The 21,067-nt window shown below is 27.8% G+C and overlaps 1 protein-coding gene across 2 annotated transcripts in view; it reads left to right on the top strand.

Moving 5' to 3' along the window:
- LOC127290673 (protein Shroom) overlaps positions 1-21,067 on the top strand; it is a 240,866-nt gene that overhangs the window by 37,696 nt on the left and 182,103 nt on the right. The window contains exon 1 of one of the 2 annotated variants that reach the window (XM_051319428.1): positions 12,604-13,044. The exons of the other annotated variant lie outside the window; for it this stretch is intronic. The gene's annotated coding sequence lies outside the window, so the exon portion shown is untranslated. Of the gene's footprint in view, positions 1-12,603; positions 13,045-21,067 lie in introns of those variants that run through there. 2 annotated transcript variants of the gene reach the window in all.

Here is a 21,067-nt window from a genome sequence, read left to right as displayed (position 1 = left end):
GTTAAAAAAAAAATATTAATTACCGTCAATTTATAATATATCGAAAATAATATTTATATATCTCTCAACGCGATTTTTCAAATAAATAATCAATGAATAATGAATATATTTAAACATTAATTAAATTAATTAAAGGGACCTTGTTCGAATGTTGTATTTAAACCATCTGGTGGTAGGCATCGTTTAATTTTACTCTCATTATTTTGTCGATGTCACGTGATTATTCACGTGTTTTTCAATTTATGCAAGAATCCTCCATCCCCCGCAATCTCCATCCATGTCGCACAATTAACGATTTCGCTTCTGGACATGCTGAAGAATTACGAAGAGATCAGAGCTCGATAGAGTTGAAAAGAAATTAAAACGAAAAAAAAAAAAAAAAAAAAAAAAGATCTCATTGAATTTGCAGTCTGAAGCATATCATGAGATTGCCACCCTAGGCTGGAATTGCCCTTACTTTATATATATATATATATATATATATATATGGGACGTTCTTTGTCAACCGGACCACCCCATCTCTCCATAATTGGTTTAATTTAAAAAAATTTTATCATATTGGAAAAATTAGCTTGGAATATCTACTTTTTAATCCCGTTGGGCGCTTTTTGAAATTCAAAATGGCGACTTAAATATGGCGCCTAAACGACATAAAAAACACAAAAAATCCACTAATATGATCTATATTATTGTTTAAAGCTTCACATATGACGATAAAAATAACCACAACATAGTTTACTTACAAACTGATAACGTATCTCCATTCAAAATTCAAAAATTCAAAATGGCGGATTAAATATGGCGGATAAAATTAAAAATTGAGCTAGACCCGTGAAAATTACTACTTGGGGGTTTTCGAGGTCGCTGATTACGAATCCGGTGTTAGTTTTCAAAAATTCAAAATGGCGGATCCAATATGGCGGACAAAAATTGAAAAAATGGAGCTAATTTCGTAAAAATGTCTACATAGGGGTTTTTTTGGTCGCTGATTACAAATCCAATGTCAGTTTAAAAAAATTTTTAAATGGTTGATGACAAATCTCTATTTAAAATTCAAAATGGCGGATAGAATTAAAAAATTAAGCTAGTTTTGTGATTATTAATTAAATAATCCTCACGTAATTTCCATAAAAAGTTATCTGGCGTTGTATTTGATAAGTTCAAATGGCACCTTTTTACGTTCAATATAAAAAAGTTAGATCAATTTTTTATATTTTGGTCCACCATTTTATATTCACCATTTTGATTTTTTAAAAAGTAACGATGAATTCGTAAAGATTGTCCTGAAAAACCCTTAGGTAGACATTTTAACGAGTTTAGCTCAATTTCTTGGATTTTTGGTCAGCCATTTAGAATTTTTAAAAAGTAACCGCAGATTCGTAATCAGTGGCCCCGAAAACCCCCCAGTAAACAATTTTACGGGTTTAACTTAATTATTTAAATTTTGGGCTACTATTTTAAGTCTGCCATTTTGAATTTTTAAAATCTAATAACGGATTTGTAATCAGCGACCCCAAAAACCCCCGAGTAACAAGTTTCAGGCGAATCTAAACGATTTTTTAATTTTTGTCCATCATATTGGATCCGCCATTTTGAATTTTTGGAAACGAATACCGGATTCGTAATCAGCGACCCTAAAAACCCCCGTGTAACAAGTTTCAATCGAATCTACACGATTTTTCAATTTTTTGTCCGCCATATTGGATCCGCCATTTTGAATTTTTGAAAACTAACACCGGATTCGTCATCAGCGACCCCAAAAACCCCCGTGTAACAAGTTTCAATCGAATCTACACGATTTTTCAATTTTTCCGCCATATTGAATCTGCCATTTTGAATTTTTGAAAACTAACAACGGATTCGTAATCAGCGACCCCAAAAACCCCCGAGTAACAAGTTTCAGTCGAATCTAAACAATTTTTCAATTTTTGTCCGCCATATTGGATCCGCCATTTTGAATTTTTGAAAACTAACACCGGATTCGTAATCAGCGACCTCGAAAACCTCCAAGTAGTAATTTTCACGAGTCTAGCTCAATTTTTAATTTTATCCGCCATATTTAATCCGCCATTTTAAATTTTTGAATTTTGAATGGAGATACGTTATCAGTTTGTAAGTAAACTATGTTGTGGTTATTTTTATCGTCATATGTGAAGCTTTAAACAATAATATAGATCATATTAGTGGATTTTTTGTGTTTTTTATGTCGTTTAGGCGCCATATTTAAGTCGCCATTTTGAATTTCAAAAAGCGCCCAACGGGATTAAAAAGTAGACATTCCAAGCTAATTTTTCCAATATGATAAAATTTTTTTAAATTAAACCAATTATGGAGAGATGGGGTGGTCCGGTTGACAAAGAACGTCCCATATATATATATATATATAAAAAATTCTTCATTTATGTATTCTTCACTATATGTATCAGATTCAATTTTTTCATATTATTTATATAAATTTATTTGCTGGAATTATTTTCTATTATTTTGATAAACGGAAACTGAATTACAATTAATTCCTCTTGTGTTTGAATTGTTTTTTAGTTAATAGAAATTTTATTTAGCCGAATTTTTAAATGGCAGAATTTTTTAAAATTCATATTTCGCCTATTTATTTGGCTAAATTTTTCTATGGTCTTATCCCTACTTAACTTAATTTTTATTAGGTTTATTTTTTTTATTATTGTCTAGTAAATTTTTATTTAGCCTAATTCCTATTTACTTTTAAGTCAACGCAATTAATTATATTTTATTAAAAATTATTTGATAATATATAAAAAAAAATGGGTTTATTTAAAAGTGTTAGCAGAGAAAAAAAAATGTGCGTCTAGAGAGCAGAAACATGTGTATATGCAGCCCAGACTCAGACAGTCGTTAAGTGAAAAATAGAATAAGTAATAGAAAGAAATGAATGCGTAATTGGCAGTAAATATTCTTATCAGTGAAAAATAGAGAAAAGAGGATGAAGATTTTCTCGGTTGAGCGATCGTGTGAATCGACAATCCTCTGAATGGTTCTTGAGCAACCATTCTTGGAAAACTATGAATGAATGGATATTTCTGTTTAACCTAGCATCTCACCGGTAGCTCTTTGACACCTCGCGAATGCCGCGCGATGCATATTTCTCTCTCTCTTTTTTTTCCTCTTTTTGTGATTCGAGTTTAACCTTCCATAACCGTTATTATTAGCGAGAATACGCTAGACGAATCACAACGGGTTATGACATTTTCATTGTCTCACAGTGCTAACATGATTATGCAAAAGAAATATATATATATATATTATACAAACTTGATTCGTCTAAAAAATCGAGGTCATCCACCTGTGAGAAAATAATAAATTTTAAATTATTTTTATTAATATTAAACCACAAAAATTTTTCAGTTGCTTTAAACTCCCCCATAAAAAAAATTAAAATCCACCTTTTAGACCACCCGTATATAATAAAAATTGAACACAACATTCTAAGTGTAAATTAATGACAATGATATAATAGTATAACAATAATTATGTTCACAATAATCCTTAGGGCAGTAGTAAAATCATGATTGCGAGAGTTATGAGACTATTATTTTATATCCCGAGACGAATCGATTCTCACTATTTTCGCTTAGTGTGGGAAGAGGAAATTAGACAAGTTCAAAATGTCAAGACGTTTGATCGATTTAATACCAATTATACAAAGTTTGCTTCATTAAATTCTTTTCGAGGGTGTGTGCGTGGTGCGGCGACATAACAAATGCTTCAAAAAACACGTTTCTACAAAAATAATTTTTTGGTCATCTTCTACAAAATTATAAAAATAATTTTAATAGCTTTTAATTAACCTGAGGATTTCAGTTAAATTTTCCCTTTTAGAGGAAAAAAAACAACATTTTAATCTCAATTTTGAATATTCTTTATTTCTAAAACGGATTTTTTTACAGTTTCTTTCTCGAACTCTTTTAATATTAGATTATATCCGTTATAAGTTTCTGTTTCATGTTATTGTCTTCTTTTTATGTCCCGCATTTTAGGACAGGTCGAAAAGATAAAAGAAACATGTTTATTTTTCTATATACCTGGCGAACCTTTAAAATATATAACCACATTTGGAAGAATTATGTTTAACATATTGAGTGTATCTATTTTTTTTCTGTTTTTCAAAAAAAAAAAAAAAAAAATATCGAGATGTTTGAAAAGGATTCAGTGAGGGGGAGGGGGGATGATCGGAAAAGGAAAAAGCAGTTCGCAACAGAGAGAAATCTCTCTCGTGGCAAATTATGCAGATTCGTAACATTTGCATTTGCTTAGCATACCTGGTTGCACCAACGGACGGTGCTAACTTGAAAAAAGAAAAAAAAAATATATATATATATATATATATGCTGAGCATCCAATCGGATGGATTGCCCTGCCTTGATCGAGCGCGCCCCAACAGGCTTCAATGGATTCATAGAGATCGATTGATCGATCTCACGCTCCCCTTTGTTCGCATTCGAATATACACGACATTTTCATTAAGGTTCAGTTTGTTTGCGAATTAAAAATTCCACATTATTATTTATAAGGTAATTAACAATGCCTTTTCGTGCTATTTCACAGTGTAACTCCTCATTAATGAATAAATCAAGTTCTAAACAATAAAATGTTTTGAAAGAAATTAGCATTTTGTTTAAAAAAGAAAAAAAATTCTAAATTAATTTTTATTGAAAAGAGAGATGATTCTTATGATGAAAGTGTTTCTTAAGGTATTTTTATATAAAAAAAAAGTCCAACAGGTTTTTTGATGAAACAAAAATAAAATTCGTGTTTGTTAATTCGACGTATATATATATATATATTGAAAATAAAAAGAAAATAAAAAAAAAGTCGATTGGTCTCTTCTGAAATAAACGAGAGCATTGACATATCGAAGTTTCTTATATTGGCAATAGTCGCTCTCTCGCAACTGGTTCTCCCGACGCGTCTGATATGCCCTTCAATTTAATTCGTGATTCGTACACCCGTGAAGGACGCAGTTGCATTGCAAGACGCGTGTATAAGAAAAAAAAAAAAAAAAAAAAAAATTGTGATCGCGCGTGCTGCCAACTTTGGCTACCCGCATTAATTTGACTTCTTTGGCAGCTTGAAATAATAATAAAAACATATAGAATTATAGTAGGGTTAAGCATTAAGAAATATATATGGAAGCAAGAATGTTATTATATCTCTCTTCCTTTTCAAATGCCGATAAAAAAAAATTTTGCAAAAAAAAAAAAAAAAGTGATTTTCTAAAAGTTCTAAAAGATTCTAAAAATTTTTAAGCAAATTATTAATTGTATTAAATTTTTTATTTTGTACAATTTTTATTTAACAGAATTTATATTTATACATAACTTTTTATTTAATAGAATTTTCATTGAATAGAATTTTAACTGATTTGAATTCTTCAATGCTAGAATTTTCATAATTTACCAAATTTTGTTTAAATTTTTATTTGTACGAATTGTTATTTGATAGAATTCTTAAAACACCGAATTTTTATTTATTCGAAATTGCAAATGACTAAAGTAAATAGGCAGAAAGAATTTGGCGCTGTTTTCAAAATTTACCAATCACGATTTTTTTTTTGATAATTTCTGATTGGTCAATTTTAAAAATCGCGGCGAAATTTTTCTGTTTATAATATATTCGGTTATTTCCAATTTCGGACAAATGAAAATTCGTCGTTTTAAAAAATCTATTAAATAACAATTCGTAAATAACAATTCGCCGATAAAAAAAAATTTGCAAAAAAAAAGTAATTTTCTAAAAGTTCTAAAAGATTTAAAAAATTTTTAAGCAAATTATTAATTGTATTAAATTTTTTATTCGGTACAATTTTTATTTGACAGAATTTATATTTATAGATAAATTTTTATTTAATAGAATTTTCATTTAATAGAATTTTAACTGATTTGAATTTTTCAATGCTAGAATTTTCATAATTTACCGAATTTTGTTTAAATTTTTATTTTTATGAATTTTTATTTGATAGAATTCTTAAAACACCGAATTTTTATTTATTCGAAATTGCAAATAATCAAAGTAAATAGGCAGAAAGAATTTGGCGCTGTTTTCAAAATTTACCAATCACGATTTTTTTTTTGATAATTTTTGATTGGTCAATTTTAAAAATTGCGGCAAAATTTTTCTGTTTATAATATATTCGGTTATTTCCAATTTCGGACAAATGAAAATTCGTCGTTTTAAAAAATCTATTAAATAACAATTCGTATAAATAAAAATTCGAACAAATGAAAATTTGGCGAATTAGAAATTTTGACTAAAAATTCGTTGAACGAATTATGATAAATTAAAATTCGGTTATATTAGAATTCTCATGAATGAAAATTAGTGTAAAAATAAATTCTGTCCGATAAAAATTAAATTAATAAATTTCAAATTATTGTCACGTTAAAAATGACAATGATGATGAATTATGATAAATTTTATATAACAATTTTAGAAACAATTGAAATTATATTCCAATGATGTGACGATGTAGATAACATTGTTATTGAATTATTAGTATAGTGAATGACAAACTATAATAAATAATAAAATAAATATATATATTTTATTATATACATATAGTGTCTTTCTGTCAAAGATATTTACAAACGATATTTATAATCTACTGACATTGTAAATAATATAGAAAGTTTTTGATGGGAAAGAGCGTAAAAAGAAAAGCGAAAGTTAAAAAATTGTACCCCTCCTCTTTCTCTCTTTCATTGGTTTGGAAAAATTTCCCTGTAGAGAAATCCCATATGTTGATATTTTGATACGATAAAGAAACGTCTTTCCGGAAAGATTATTTTACTGGATAAAAACGAGTTTGTCTTTCTCTCTCTCTCTCTTAGTTTCTCATGTAAATGATGACAATGACATTAATGTAATCAGTCGCGTTCGTTGAGATTGAAAATTCGATGACATTTATACGCGAAAGCAAATATCTCCCTTCCGTTAAATGGGAAAATATAAGGTATATGTCAAAGTATATTATATATATATATCTTGTGTATATTATAATATGTATATTCTCAAGGTCAACTGGTATACAAAATCAACTTCTATTATTTGATTTTGAATTATATTATTGCAGACACAACTCATTACTGATGTGTATTTTTTTTTCTTTTTTTATTGTAGTGGATTCTTTGCGATGAAGATTAATACTGGTAGCAATCAGTTTGCATTAGCCTTGAAAATGGATTGAGTGTAACTGATGTTGAACGTTCAACAAACTTTTCTATATATTTTTTGTCATTTTTTATCTTTTATTTGGTTTATTATTTGTTTTTTACTATTCATTTTTTTATTTATTTGTTTTTTTATTTGTTTTTTAATTTGTTTTTTTATTTTATTTATTTTTTCTTGATTTGTTACATTTTTGGTGGTTATATTATCTTGTAATTTATTTATTACAATTATATTTAGATTTTGTGGTTATATCTATATTTGGTAATAATTGGTTGTTGTATTTGCTATTTGGTAATACTATCATTGTATTTGATATATATTTTTGGTCACAGTTATAATCATCGTCATTGCATGATTTGATCATGTAATTTCTTCTTAGAAGAAATCTCACTAAACAATAGGCGCTTCTGTTCCGGTAAATTTTATATTTCGTTTCGCTTGATTCCTTGGAAAATGTTTAGTTTTGCGAATTTTTTTTTTAAACTGACCTTATTTTTTCAAATATTTTTTTTTAAATGAAGTTTTTTGTCAAATATTTATATATTTCTTATATAAATAAAATTGTTTTGCCATATTAGAAAAAAGTATATATTTTATATAAAAATTGTTATTTATTAATTTTGTTTCTTTGTTTGTTTCAGGTTAGTTAACACGCATTGATAACATCGAGTTTTTGTGAGTAAAAATTATTATTTTTTGATAAAATTCAGAAGGAAATATTGCAATAATTGGCGAAATATGAGCAGCAATATATGAATCGCGATTTATCGAAACAAAATTCGAAATCAGTTTATAAAGTCTTGGGGTTATTTATATGTTGAGGAGTTTTTTTTTTTTTGTTTTTTATTACGATGTTCGAAACAATGGTGCGATTTCGCAGCAGGCGTATATATCTCTCTCTCTTGTATATGTGTGCGTAGAGTTTTCAGTTTCGGATATAATATAGTGGGCGTAAAACAATGGTATATCCAATCATGCTTATGCGTATATATATATATATATACAAGACACAAGGGGGATGGAAAATAATGTTATCAAAACACTGAAGAATGTTTTAATTGTAACAATAATTGAATCGACCTCGGGTCAGCGACAACATCGACGAACTCGACGTCCTTGGCCACAACCTGGCAGATGGTTGGCAAAGACGGTCCATTGCTGTTGTATATAATTTTATATGCATCTTTTTTTTAAATTTTCATAGAAAAAAAATCATTACAATTAGTGGGAGGAAAATAAAGAAAGATGAGAAAAATCGTGATTGTTGTGCTTCGCTTATTTAACAATTTCGATATCGAAATTATGACGTAAAAGAAATTTTTTTTTTTCTGTATCGTTAAATAACAAGTATTGTCTATACAAATATAGATATGAAATTGATCAAATTCCAATAATGATAGTTTAAAACCTATATAACGATTACGATCGACAATATTGATCTTCTATTTCGATATTGAGATCGTCGAAAAATCATTGCCTAAGCTTTGACAATGCGATCTTTTATTATATTTAGTTGTATTACGGTTCGATGCGTCCGATCAATAGGTACATATATATATAATCTCTTACAATATTGTGAAAGGTATTACGAAAACGTTTTGGATCAATTGCGCGCTATGGGAGAAAAGTCATGCTGAGAAAAGTGATCGTCTATTTTTTTTTTCTTTACTTTTTCAGAACGGGAAATGAGGGAAAAGTTCTGTTAGTTACTTTTTCCGGATTGTAGCCCATATCGAACTATCAATTAATTGATATTAACTGTATTATTACAAAAATTTTTTTTAGAGTTTACGGTATTTGATATATATATAAAATATATCGAGCATATAATATTTAATAGAACTTGATATAACAAATGTATTTTGACTGTTGGATGTAACCGTTACATTAGAAAATTATCCTTTTTTTATGAAGGAAATATAAGTGCGTAGATAATTCGATCTAATCAAAAATTAATCGAATAGAAATTTATGATGAAACTTTGGAAATAATTTTGGTGTTAATTTTGTCGCATTCAAATTAATGGAACACAATAGATTTCTCTTCCTTTTTTGAAGCTCTTAAGAAAAATTGTTACCTTTCGAAATTTGTAGTTTTTTTTTTCTTCTTCTTCTTACGTCTTTTTGATAATGCATCTTCTTTCAATGATGTAAGATTATATAATGTAGAAAATTATGCTTGTATAATTATTAATTATTCAAAGTACAGAAAGTCTCTAAAGAGTTTTGTAATTTTCTCTAAGTTTTCCGATTTGATGCCCTCTGTTATAATATATAGAGAATTATATTTTTCCTAATTAACAATTATACGCTCTTTTTCTAATTATCCTCTCAATTCTGTATAACACTTTCGAAAATGTAGTACCTTTTTTTCGAAAACATCATAATTTGATTATAAATAATTATTTGAAATTCGTATTATTAAAAGGAAATTAATTAAGGTAATAAATAGTTTTTAATTAATATCTTCTGACTGATAAGGGGGAAAAAAAAGACAGTGACTTTCATCCGGTTAAATTAATGATTCCTCAGCCGTGAAAACATGAGAATGCGCCCCTGAAAGACCGGATGAGGTATATATTTGAAACAGTGAAAGATGGTACGCGTTGCCAGTTTTGCGATTAAAATGTCTTGTTGGGATACTATCGCTTATTAATATTCGAAAAGTATCCAACTCGCCAGAGTCTCATCAAAATAGCACTAAGCGAGGAAACGTGCGCAGCGTGGGCGAAGAGACACGCGCTTATATTCTTAATGGTATTATATATATATATATACAACAGGTTTTGAATTCCATTAAGCAATTTGGAGTATTAGTGGGCGTTCGTAATAAACTTTTATGATTGATTCAAACCTATACAATCCAGTAATTATATTGTCACAATTATGTTGTCATTGCAAAGAGCAATTTCAACAAAATCCGGTATTATGAAGATATACCCCTTTCTCTCCATCTAAGGGCTGCATATTCAATTTTTTTTTTCTCAACATTATAAAATTCCAATTTTACTTTTCATTATATGAGATAGCAATAGCAGATTTTAGTAGAATGAAAAAAAATTTATTGTGGCAACCAAAATTCCAATTTTAGAATATAGATAAATTGTAAAAACTTTGCTGTAAATAAAAAAATAGGGTTTCCAACAGGCAGGTTTGGGTAAATGATAAAAAAATCTGTTACTTTCACAAACAATTTTACAAGTCCGACTTGTGTATTTCCCAAAATCTGCTGTTTTGGAGAAACTACAACTGTAGTTTGTATAGATAACGCACATGAGAACCTGTTGATAACACAAGTAATTTTTTTTCCATAGTGAAAAATTTAGTTTGTATGGATCATCAAAAATTAATCTGTTTAGGTAGAAAAGTCATTTGTTGACAATTTTTTATATTTATAATTCTCTTAAGAAACTTTGGTTTACGCCTACTATACAGATTAGATCAAAATCTCCTTCTCTCTACATTGATGCAATTTGTTTATAATAAGTGTGGAAGTTACAATCACTTTTCGATTACTAATAATTTCTTTATGTGGGTGTTCGATCCTCATTTACTTTTCGAGAATTTAAAAAAAAAAAATTGCTTTCTGCAACATCAATATTGTAATTTTATGCAAAAAGGCAACAATAATGAGATGTGATAATTTCTCCCCGCTTCACCTTCACTTTTACCACAGTTATTAATTTTATTATTTTTATGCGGTAATGTTGCAAGACTCTTTGATGTGGAATCATTAATTGACAAAAGAAAATTACTTATGTGCCACGCTTTGTTATAATAGATAACAATAATTAATCACTGATTACGTAATCATTTATATGGATATTTTGTTAAAAAAAAAATTTCCTTAGCTTTCAAAAAAATAATAGAATATGTTTTCTATTTCTAATATAGAATTTTCCGATAGTTATTCCATTTTACTGTTTATAATTCCTTTTATTTAGTGTTTTATTAGATATACTAACATTTACTATAGTATTTTTTATATTATTTCTAAACCTAAAAGTGTTATCTTTATTCTTTCCGTGTAGTTTGCCCAACTACTTATATATGTTTCTATAATACATGTATCCTGAATTTTATGAGTTAAGATAACCACTCTTTTCAGTTGAAATATCTATTTTAATAGTTGCATCATCTAGTAAAATGTTTATACCGCAACTAATAAAATTCGAAAAATGAATATTCAATTTCTAAACGATTTGAACTTAAATTCTTTCTTAAATGTAATATTAGTGTTAAATAAGTGCATCGGGGAATATAACCCAAGAATAAATTAATTGAAACGTCATTTCTTTTAAATAATTTAAAATAATTTATCATTCCCGTTAGAGGTCAATCAATTTTAAAATTGTCTCAACAATGAATTCATCATCTATAGTAAATATACTCTCTAAATCTGAATTAGTAAAAATGTTTACTAATTTGAATTAGTAACTCACTTTTTGCTTCTGAATTAGTAAAATTTTACTAATTGTTAGTAAAAGTTACTAATAATTACTATAATAAATTTTTTTAAGCAAAAAGTGAGTCACTAATTCAAATTAGTAAACATTTTTACTAATTCAGATTTAGAGATTAATACACTGAAAAAAAGGGTTTGGTATTAACAACCAAACGTTTGGTTGGTATTTAAGCAACCAAAATTTTTTTTGTTGAATCAAAATTTTAATTGTCTCAACCAATATTTGTTTGACACAACCAAAATTAGAAAAAAAATGATTTTTGTTGTCCTAACTAAAGTTTGGTTGGTATTTAAGCAACCAAAATTTTTTTTAGTTGAATCAACAAAATTTTAATTGTCTCAATCAAAATTTGTTTCACGCAACAAAAATTAGAAAAAAAGGATTTTTGTTGTCCTAACTAAAGTTTGATTGGGACAACTAAAATTTTGTTGATTCAACAAAAAAATTTCGGTTGCTTAAATACCAACCAAACGTTTGGTTATCAATACCAAACCCTTTTTTTCAGTGTATTTTTATATTATAATTATTGGCATCTGGTTTTCAAAATTTTAATTTTACAATGTGGAAAATGATGAAATGACAATAAAATTGGTTATCAAATTCTGACTCATTTAATTAAGTCGAAGAGTCTTGCTGCTAATTATCGAGCATGATAAGATTCTTCAAAGGTATATATAAATATAAAATTAGCAAGAAAATAATGATTTTAGAAAAAGAATTCTTTTATTAATTGAAATAGATTTTCTTTAGGAGGGGAATTAAAGAGGATAATAGAACTAGATGTGGAAATACGACAGTCAAGGGCCATGGTACATATGGAACAACCCGATTCCAATTTCAATCCCGCGTTACATTCCATAGTTGTCGGGCCTTCTTTCCTCGTGTTTCTTCGGTATTCTTCGCTAAGTCCGTTCGGCATTCCGCTCGGTTGTCTTCGGGCCCCAGTAGTGAATCGGCGCTTGCCTCGAGTGGTCTCTCATTTTACTAGTGTTGTATTTTATTCAAACACGATGATATTACTTTTCACATCTATTCAATTGACAAAACAAAACAAAAAATAAACCAGATTCTATAATTTTTTGAAATCAATTTAGAATAAAAAAAAAGTGATTATCAAGACGCGCCGGTTTTTTTTTAAACTTGTGACGTGTGTGTTTTTTTGTGATATTTGGTGCTTCTTTTTTCTTATTTATATGAATGAAAAATTGAAGAAAAATTGTGAAAAGAAGTCAATTTTTGTACTGGTTTAAATCGCGAGTTCAAGTTCATCTCTTGTATATACAAAAACCACTGGATATTTTATACCGATCTGAGAAGACTAGCCAGAGGCGAAATTCCAAGAATCAACAGGTGGGATCCTGAGGTCTTACAAACAGGTATTGACTCTTTCAGTTCCTTTTACTGATTTTATTAAAATTTACGAGAGCTTGAATACATAAACAAACGTTAATGTCAATTGTTAATGCAAGGTCTCTCACTGGAGGGGAAATTATGAGTTCAATCTTTTTTCTATCTCTCTCGACATTGTTTATTTCTTGAAATTCTTGTAATTACTGTGTTACACTGTGTAGCGATATCTTTGGGAAAAACCTAGACCAAACGTATAATTTCAAATCCCTTTGGATTTTTTTGAAATTGATTCATGGTGAATAATTTTTGCTTTTTTTTTTTAATGTTTCGAAATTTGTTTTTGAAAATATAAAATCCTCGAATAGATATATCGTGATGATGAAAAAGTGATCGTGTGCGGATGAGCTGGAAAAAGAGAGGTTAGGTTTTCCAAAGGTGTGCGGATTCCTTAAGGCGGTCGTTCGTTTCTCACGCCTCAAGCAGCTGACGGTAAAGAAAATTTTTTTTAACAATTGGAAAAAGAAACGAGTGCGCACTTTTCTGTACACTATACATATATGTACGATATGTGCAAATTCTGCGTAATGGCACAAGTCTCGTTGCACGACTTCCGCTTCTCACAAAAATATCAGATCGTGATTACCGTTGGATTTTTCGAAATCGTGCATAATATACGAGACATTTATGCCCCGTTGCGATTTAACGCTTACTTAGAGTGAGTGCAAGCTTGAAGCTTATATAGTTCTCTTTTCAGTTTAGATATAGAGAGAAAGAGAGAGAAAGAAAGAGATCTAAGAAATAAAGGAAAGACGGCGTCTGAAACCTGCATCTTAATGAATCGTCCTTCTCTTTGCATTTTATAATCCAAGATAATGATCTTTAGCGGATCTCCGGTATCCACGCTCCCGTGAATCCGATTCAGCGATGGTTGGATCGAGTTAAACCGCATTTAAAACGCGCTGTAATTCAATAGACAATTTTTCATTGGATATATATCGTATACCTCCCGATGCCAAAGAAAGTAGTATAATCTCACAAGAAATTTGTTACGTCGCTCTCGCTACTGAGAATTGTGATGATATCCCAAGTTCTGACTCATCTTTACGTTCATTTCCATCCTCTTCAGACACTTTTTTTTATGATTTAAAACGAGAAAAAAAAAATATATTCCTCAGCTCTCCATGCTTTCAATCCGATTATACGCGTTTTGATACAAAGTCTTTGAAATATTATTGAGAATGGTCATACTTAGAAGCATTATCAAATGACCTTTAGATAATCTTATTTCGCATCGAATATTTAAAGTAACGTAACTGAAGTAATGGATGATGGGCTTTTCTGTAAAGATGAGGATTAATTTGACTTTAATGTCGCAAATTGAGAGAGAGAGAAAAAAAAAATTCCAAAAGGAATGTAATATGATCCTATTTTTGAAAAAATAGAAATCAAGGGTTGTAGATATAATTTAATCCTTGGAGGATTGATATTTTTTATTTTCACATAAATTCTATTATTATTATATTTCAATAAATTGTCTTAGCAATTTTTTATATATAATGGATAAATTAGATTCTGATATATAAAATAATTACAATTTAATTTAATATGTTCCGCAAAAGTAATACTTCCCATGGGTTTTAATACAATTATATATTAAACAATGATTATAGTTTTGAAAGAATAGATCTTGAATTATTCTCGATAAAGTGATGAATTTTAATTGAAAATTATATACAATGCGCAATCATCTATCTAAAGGATTTCTCACATTCTTTAAAGAGCAAGAGATGTTCCATTTTCTGTCAAGTTCATTGTCTTGAACCTCACCCATAAGTGCGCATTTTCTATTTTCTACCTATAAAAATAATAGTATAATTATCGCAGAATGTTTTTAAAATATTTAAATAGTTCAATTCTTTATAATTACTTGTATAAGATTTAAAAATTTTTTTCTCGAATTGGATATTTTTCATCAAAATATGTATTTCAATTTCTTCGTTTTCATTTCATTAGTTAAAAATTTAGTCCAAAATTATACTTATAAATACCTAATCCGAATTTTTAGTTTCACAGAAAATTATAAGGTATTAAAATAAGCTGCAACGGTTATTATTTTAATCCAATTTTGATTATTTTAATACCAAAATGGATTAAAATAAGCAAAATTGGATTAAAATAATAAGCGTTGCAGCTTATTTTAAAGCCTTTTAATTTTTTCTGTTATCGATCACTCCGAGTCAAATTTTTACTATTGGGTCAAACCATTATATTTCAACTAAAGTGGTCGCTGACTAATTTTTAAAAATTATAATACTTTGCAGGAATGATTTTGAAGTTATGAAGATCACGAAATGAAAAGAATTTTATTAAAAATTTAAATATTTATTGTAAAATATGAATTTAAAGTATATGAGGTGCTAAAAACTGTCAATTTTTTAGCCATTAGAAAATATGCAAAAAAACATAGAATTTACCATAAAAATAAAAAAAAATTATTGGAATTTACTAAGAATGAATAAATTTATCATTATCAATTGATATAATTATTTAAAGATGTGAAGTAATATATAAAATATGATTTCCAAGTGCACCTGTCAAATAACCTAATTTTGCGATTTTTATTCATTAATTATAAAAAATAGAAAACATTAAATTAAATAAAAACTTACCAAATATGAAGTTCTTGCCATAAACTTTTAGAATTTCTTTGCACTTTTCTTCTTTTCTATTCATAAGTATGAAAAATTTAAAAAATAAAATAGCTACTTTGTCTATTTTCACTATTTTTGAAAGTCAATAACTTTCTTGGAGAAAAATGAAAAAATATGGGGTTCCGAAAATTATTTAAATACACACTACATATACATTCACTGAAAATTTCGCATTGGTCCCGAAGCTATTTTCGAAGATGAAGTAAATTAAAAATTTCGTATTTTTTAGGCTATATGGACATGGATTTTAAATCAATGTGAAGGTGGTTCACTGGTGACGACAAACTTCACATTGATTTAATACCTTTAAAACCCATGTCAATATAGCCTAAAAAATACGAAATTTTTAATCTACTTTATCTTCGAAAATAGCTTCGGGACCAATGCGAAATTTTCAGTGAATGTATATGTAGTGTGTATTTAAATAATTTTCGGAACCCCATATTTTTTCATTTTTCTCCAAGAAAGTTATTGACTTTCAAAAATAGTGAAAATAGACAAAGTAGCTATTTTATTTTTTAAATTTTTCATACTTATGAATAGAAAAGAAGAAAAGTGCAAAGAAATTCTAAAAGTTTATGGCAAGAACTTCATATTTGGTAAGTTTTTATTTAATTTAATGTTTTCTATTTTTTATAATTAATGAATAAAAATCGCAAAATTAGGTTATTTGACAGGTGCACTTGGAAATCATATTTTATATATTACTTCACATCTTTAAATAATTATATCAATTGATAATGATAAATTTATTCATTCTTAGTAAATTCCAATAATTTTTTTTTATTTTTATGGTAAATTCTATGTTTTTTTGCATATTTTCTAATGGCTAAAAAATTGACAGTTTTTAGCACCTCATATACTTTAAATTCATATTTTACAATAAATATTTAAATTTTTAATAAAATTCTTTTCATTTCGTGATCTTGATAACTTCAAAATCATTCCTGCAAAGTATTATAATTTTTAAAAATTAGTCAGCGACCACTTTAGTTGAAATATAATGGTTTGACCCTATTATTTTTGTTATTATACATTTTTTATTTAATTTTTAGGGTTCCGTACTCGGTTCGGAACCCTATTAATATCGGTTTTTTTGAAATCGTGTACCCCCCCCCTAGCGGCCACATAAATTTATCTGGAGGGCTGAAAATTAGTACACATATGTATTTTCGCGTGTAGATTACAGGAAAATTATAGCGAACTTGATTGGAATTGATTAACATAGCGTTGTCAAGGAAAAACCATGAATTTTTACGAAAAATGCCTAAAAATGACTATGTACCCCCCCCCTAGCGGCCACATCTTTTGACATAAAGAGCTCAAATTTGACACACTTACGTATTTTTACGTGAAAATTACAGGAAAATTATAGCGAACTTGATTCGGATCAATTTACATAGCGTTGTCAAGGAAAAATCAAAAATTTCGAAAAAAATAATTTATTCTCCCTAGCGCACACAATATTCAACCCAGACAGATCATATTTAGTATACAAATGTATTTTTACGGGAAAAATACAGGGGAAAAAAAGCGGTCACGATTAGAGTTGATGATTAACTTTTTATCAAGTTTTTCAAGAAAAAATGACAATTTTAGGAAAAAAATGTATTTTTCCACCAAAAACGAACAAAATTTTATTTAAAGGAAATTAAATTTATATATTTTAACGTATTTTTACGTGTAGATTACAAAAAAAATATAGCGAGCATGATTGGAGTTGATTATCATAGCGTTGTCAAGGAAAAACCATGAATTTTTACGAAAAATACCTAAAAATGAGTATGTACCCCCCCCTAGCGGCCACATCTTTTGACATAAAGAGCTCAAATTTGACACACTTACGTATTTCTACGTGAAAATTACAGGAAAATTATAGCGAACTTGATTCGGATTAATTTACATAGCGTTGTCAAGGAAAAATCAAAAATTTCGAAAAAAATGATTTATTCTCCCTAGCGCACACAATATTCAATCCAGACTGTTCATACTTGCTGTAAAACTCAATTTTTGCGTGAAAAATACAGGGAAAAAATGTAAGCGCGATTGGAGTTGATAATCAATTTTTATCAAATTTTTGAAGAAAAATGATAAATTTCAGAAAAAAATGTATTTTTCCGCAAAAAACGAAAAAAGTTTTTCTACAGTGATTCAAATTTATATATTTTGACGTATTTTGACGTGTAGATTACAAAAAAAATATAGCGAGGATGATTGGAGTTGATTTTTCTGGAATTAATAAACAAATTTTATTTTTTAGATAACTTTCGATTTTTCCTTGACAAGCAGCTACTAGCCTTATATCAATATCTTAAGTTTTATCTCTTTTTGACTTAGAAAGATAAAATTTAATATTCAATATATTTTTAAAATGTAAATACAATAAAAATATTGCGAGTTGAAATAAAATTATGTTTCTTATATTTTTTTAGTAAAATATTTTTTAAAAAATAAAATCGGACAAGTGCGAGTTACACTCGCACTGAAATCGAGGGTTCCGTACTCGAAGCGAACTTATTTGGTATAAAAACAAATGTTTAAAAAATATGTGTTGTATGACAACTAATATAAGTGATACGAAGAGGAACAATTTTCTTAAATTTTACAAAATTGTTCCTCTTCGTATCACTTATATTAGTTGTCATACAACACATATTTTTTAAACATTTGTTTTTATACCAAATAAGTTCGCTTCGAGTACGGAACCCTCGATTTCAGTGCGAGTGTAACTCGCACTTGTCCGATTTTTTTTTTTATTATATTCACAGAAAATTAAAAGGCATTAAAATAAGCTGCAACGCTTATTATTTTAATCCAATTTTGCTTATTTTAATACCAAAATGGATTAAAATAAGCAAAATTGGATAAAAAAAATAAGCGTTGCAGCTTATTTTAATGCCTTTTAATTTTCTGTGTTTCCTCTGTTTTTGTTTCTATTCGATTATTATAATTCTAAATTATAATAATAATAATAGATTAATCACCAATTCAATTCAAAAACAAAGAATTTTGCGCATATATAGCAAAAAAATTTTCTAACTTTTTATAATGTTTACTCAATCTTTTTATTTTTTTTTCTGATACATACGACTAGTTCTAGAAAAAAAAGGTTAAATTAGAATAATAATTGGGAAAATTCTTAATGAAGGAGAAGGAGTTAGTAATTAGTTTACTCGCGCGCACTATCTCCGCACACACTACGAGAGAGATAATTATTGTTATGAAATATCAATAATATCTTTGAACTAGTCTTATAAATTTACCACCGGTTGGTAATTGGCCACTCTCAAATGTATATGAATTAGTAAAGCAAATGAGCAGGTCTACAATAATTGCAGAGACGATATTTTGCTACCATATATATATATATATATATATACATTAACTAATTAGTCATGCTTCACGAACAAATCGTCATTATTTCCATCTTCTTTCTATTTTGTCTGGCAATACCATAACCACGGAATTTATATTGGCTCATTTTTGTGGTTTGAAATATTCACATTTACCCTTACCCCCTCTTAACATAAAAAATTAACTGCCATATTTAAATAAATTATAATTATTTAGCACTATTTTTAAAATTTTGACAAGTGTTTTGTTTACTGTTTCAAAAATCCTTTGTTCTATTTGCTGTATTTATTTATTGTTTGTTATATATCAACTTTTTTTTAAATTTATCTAATTCCAGGTTATTTGGCTTTGTATCTTCGGAACATAAATCTTTTCCTCGCACTTTGAAATACAAACATCAATTAACACTGATTGTTATCGTATCTGTCGTTAACGTTTTTTTTTTCTTACTCTTGGTTCTTGTATATCTTATCGTCATTTTTGGTGCGGTTAGATGATTATATTTGCACATTGTGTTGATTTTGGTTTCGTCATTCTTCTAAAATCGACCTTGTCTCAATTTACCCCAACAGTTTTTTGTGATTATTCCATGAATCATTTCTAAAAATTCAAAACATATTTTTTTAAAAAAAGAGCATTTTATTAATTAGTTTGAAATTACACTGTAAAACAAAAGGTATTAATTTAATACCAACTTTAGGTACTAAATTGTTATTTGGTTCTATTTTGATACCTAAAATCGGTACTGTTTTAGTACCTTTTTTTACAGTGTATATTCAATTAGTTTATTTCTAACAAATTTTTTCAAATTCATTTTCAATGAATTTATTAATTAAAAATTACCTAGTTATTTGGCTTCTCTTTTGTATTTATCTTCATATGTTCTGAGGTATATATATATAGATTATCGTTGAGAGCTTGAAAAGGATATCAAAACATAGGGTACAATAAGCAGTTTATATTTGTCACTTAAATACAGTTGTCAAAATGCTTAAAACGATTCGATATCCTGCTTTTCTATATTGTATTTGAGAAAAAAATATTGTATGTCTTTGTCATGCGGAAAAAATTTTAGTACGTGTGGGCCTTTTAGATCCTTGAAGGGATAAAGAAGAGAATATCTATCGTCGGCATTTCTTTCAAAAAATTTCGTTTACAATGAACATAGTAATAGTGGTCTCTTTCAAGTTGTGAAAAACTTTTTTTTTTTTCTTTCCGGATGTGAAAAATTTTTGTTGGGGGTAAAACGTTTAAACCGCAGGTGCAGCATGTACCTGCGCAAAGATATTACTTATGGATGAGCAGGTTCCAGAAGCATTTGAAATCCTGAGAAACCAATGGTAACGCTTATTAAAATACTATTACTGGCCGTTACATCGATTACAGTGGTTTTAAACTTAGGGTCACGACTCTCATATAGCGAAAAAGATATTTCTCAAATGCATTTAGACACGTATCACTATTTCCGTTCATTCACTGTCAAACTCCTTTCTAATTGTATCAATCAGTACTTTTATGGATATATAATCTCTCCCTCTTTCCTCAATAAATTTATCTTTTTTTTTTTTTTATTTCCTTTAAATACCATACGTAATTGAATAATAACTTCAACATTACGATCCTTTAATTTTCCAACAAATATATTTTAATCTATTATTTTAATAATAGTTATTATATTTCTCTAAGTTTATTTACATTTATTGTTTCCATAATAGTTATTTTATTCTTTTAATAATTATTATATTTTATTATTTATAATAATTATTTTAGTATATACTTTAAAACTGATAATAATTATTATTTATTGCTTTCTTAATGATTATTTTAATATTTCTGTATTATTATTATTTGTTTTAAAATAGTTATGATAATTTGTCCATTTAGTTTTATCTTTTAATGATGGTAATCAACTTTTCAGTTTGATAATTTCGCACAATAGAACCTGTAAAAAATTATCGTATTTTAAAAACATGACAAATTATTA

The sequence above is a fragment of the Leptopilina boulardi genome, unplaced genomic scaffold (genome assembly GCF_019393585.1).
Source record: "Leptopilina boulardi isolate dan_hultmark-lab unplaced genomic scaffold, ZJU_Lbou_2.1 LbouV2_123, whole genome shotgun sequence".
NCBI classification, from domain to species: Eukaryota; Metazoa; Arthropoda; class Insecta; order Hymenoptera; family Figitidae; genus Leptopilina; species Leptopilina boulardi.
The sequence above is the reverse complement of the archived record's forward strand: the minus strand, read 5'-3'. Positions and strand labels throughout refer to the sequence as shown.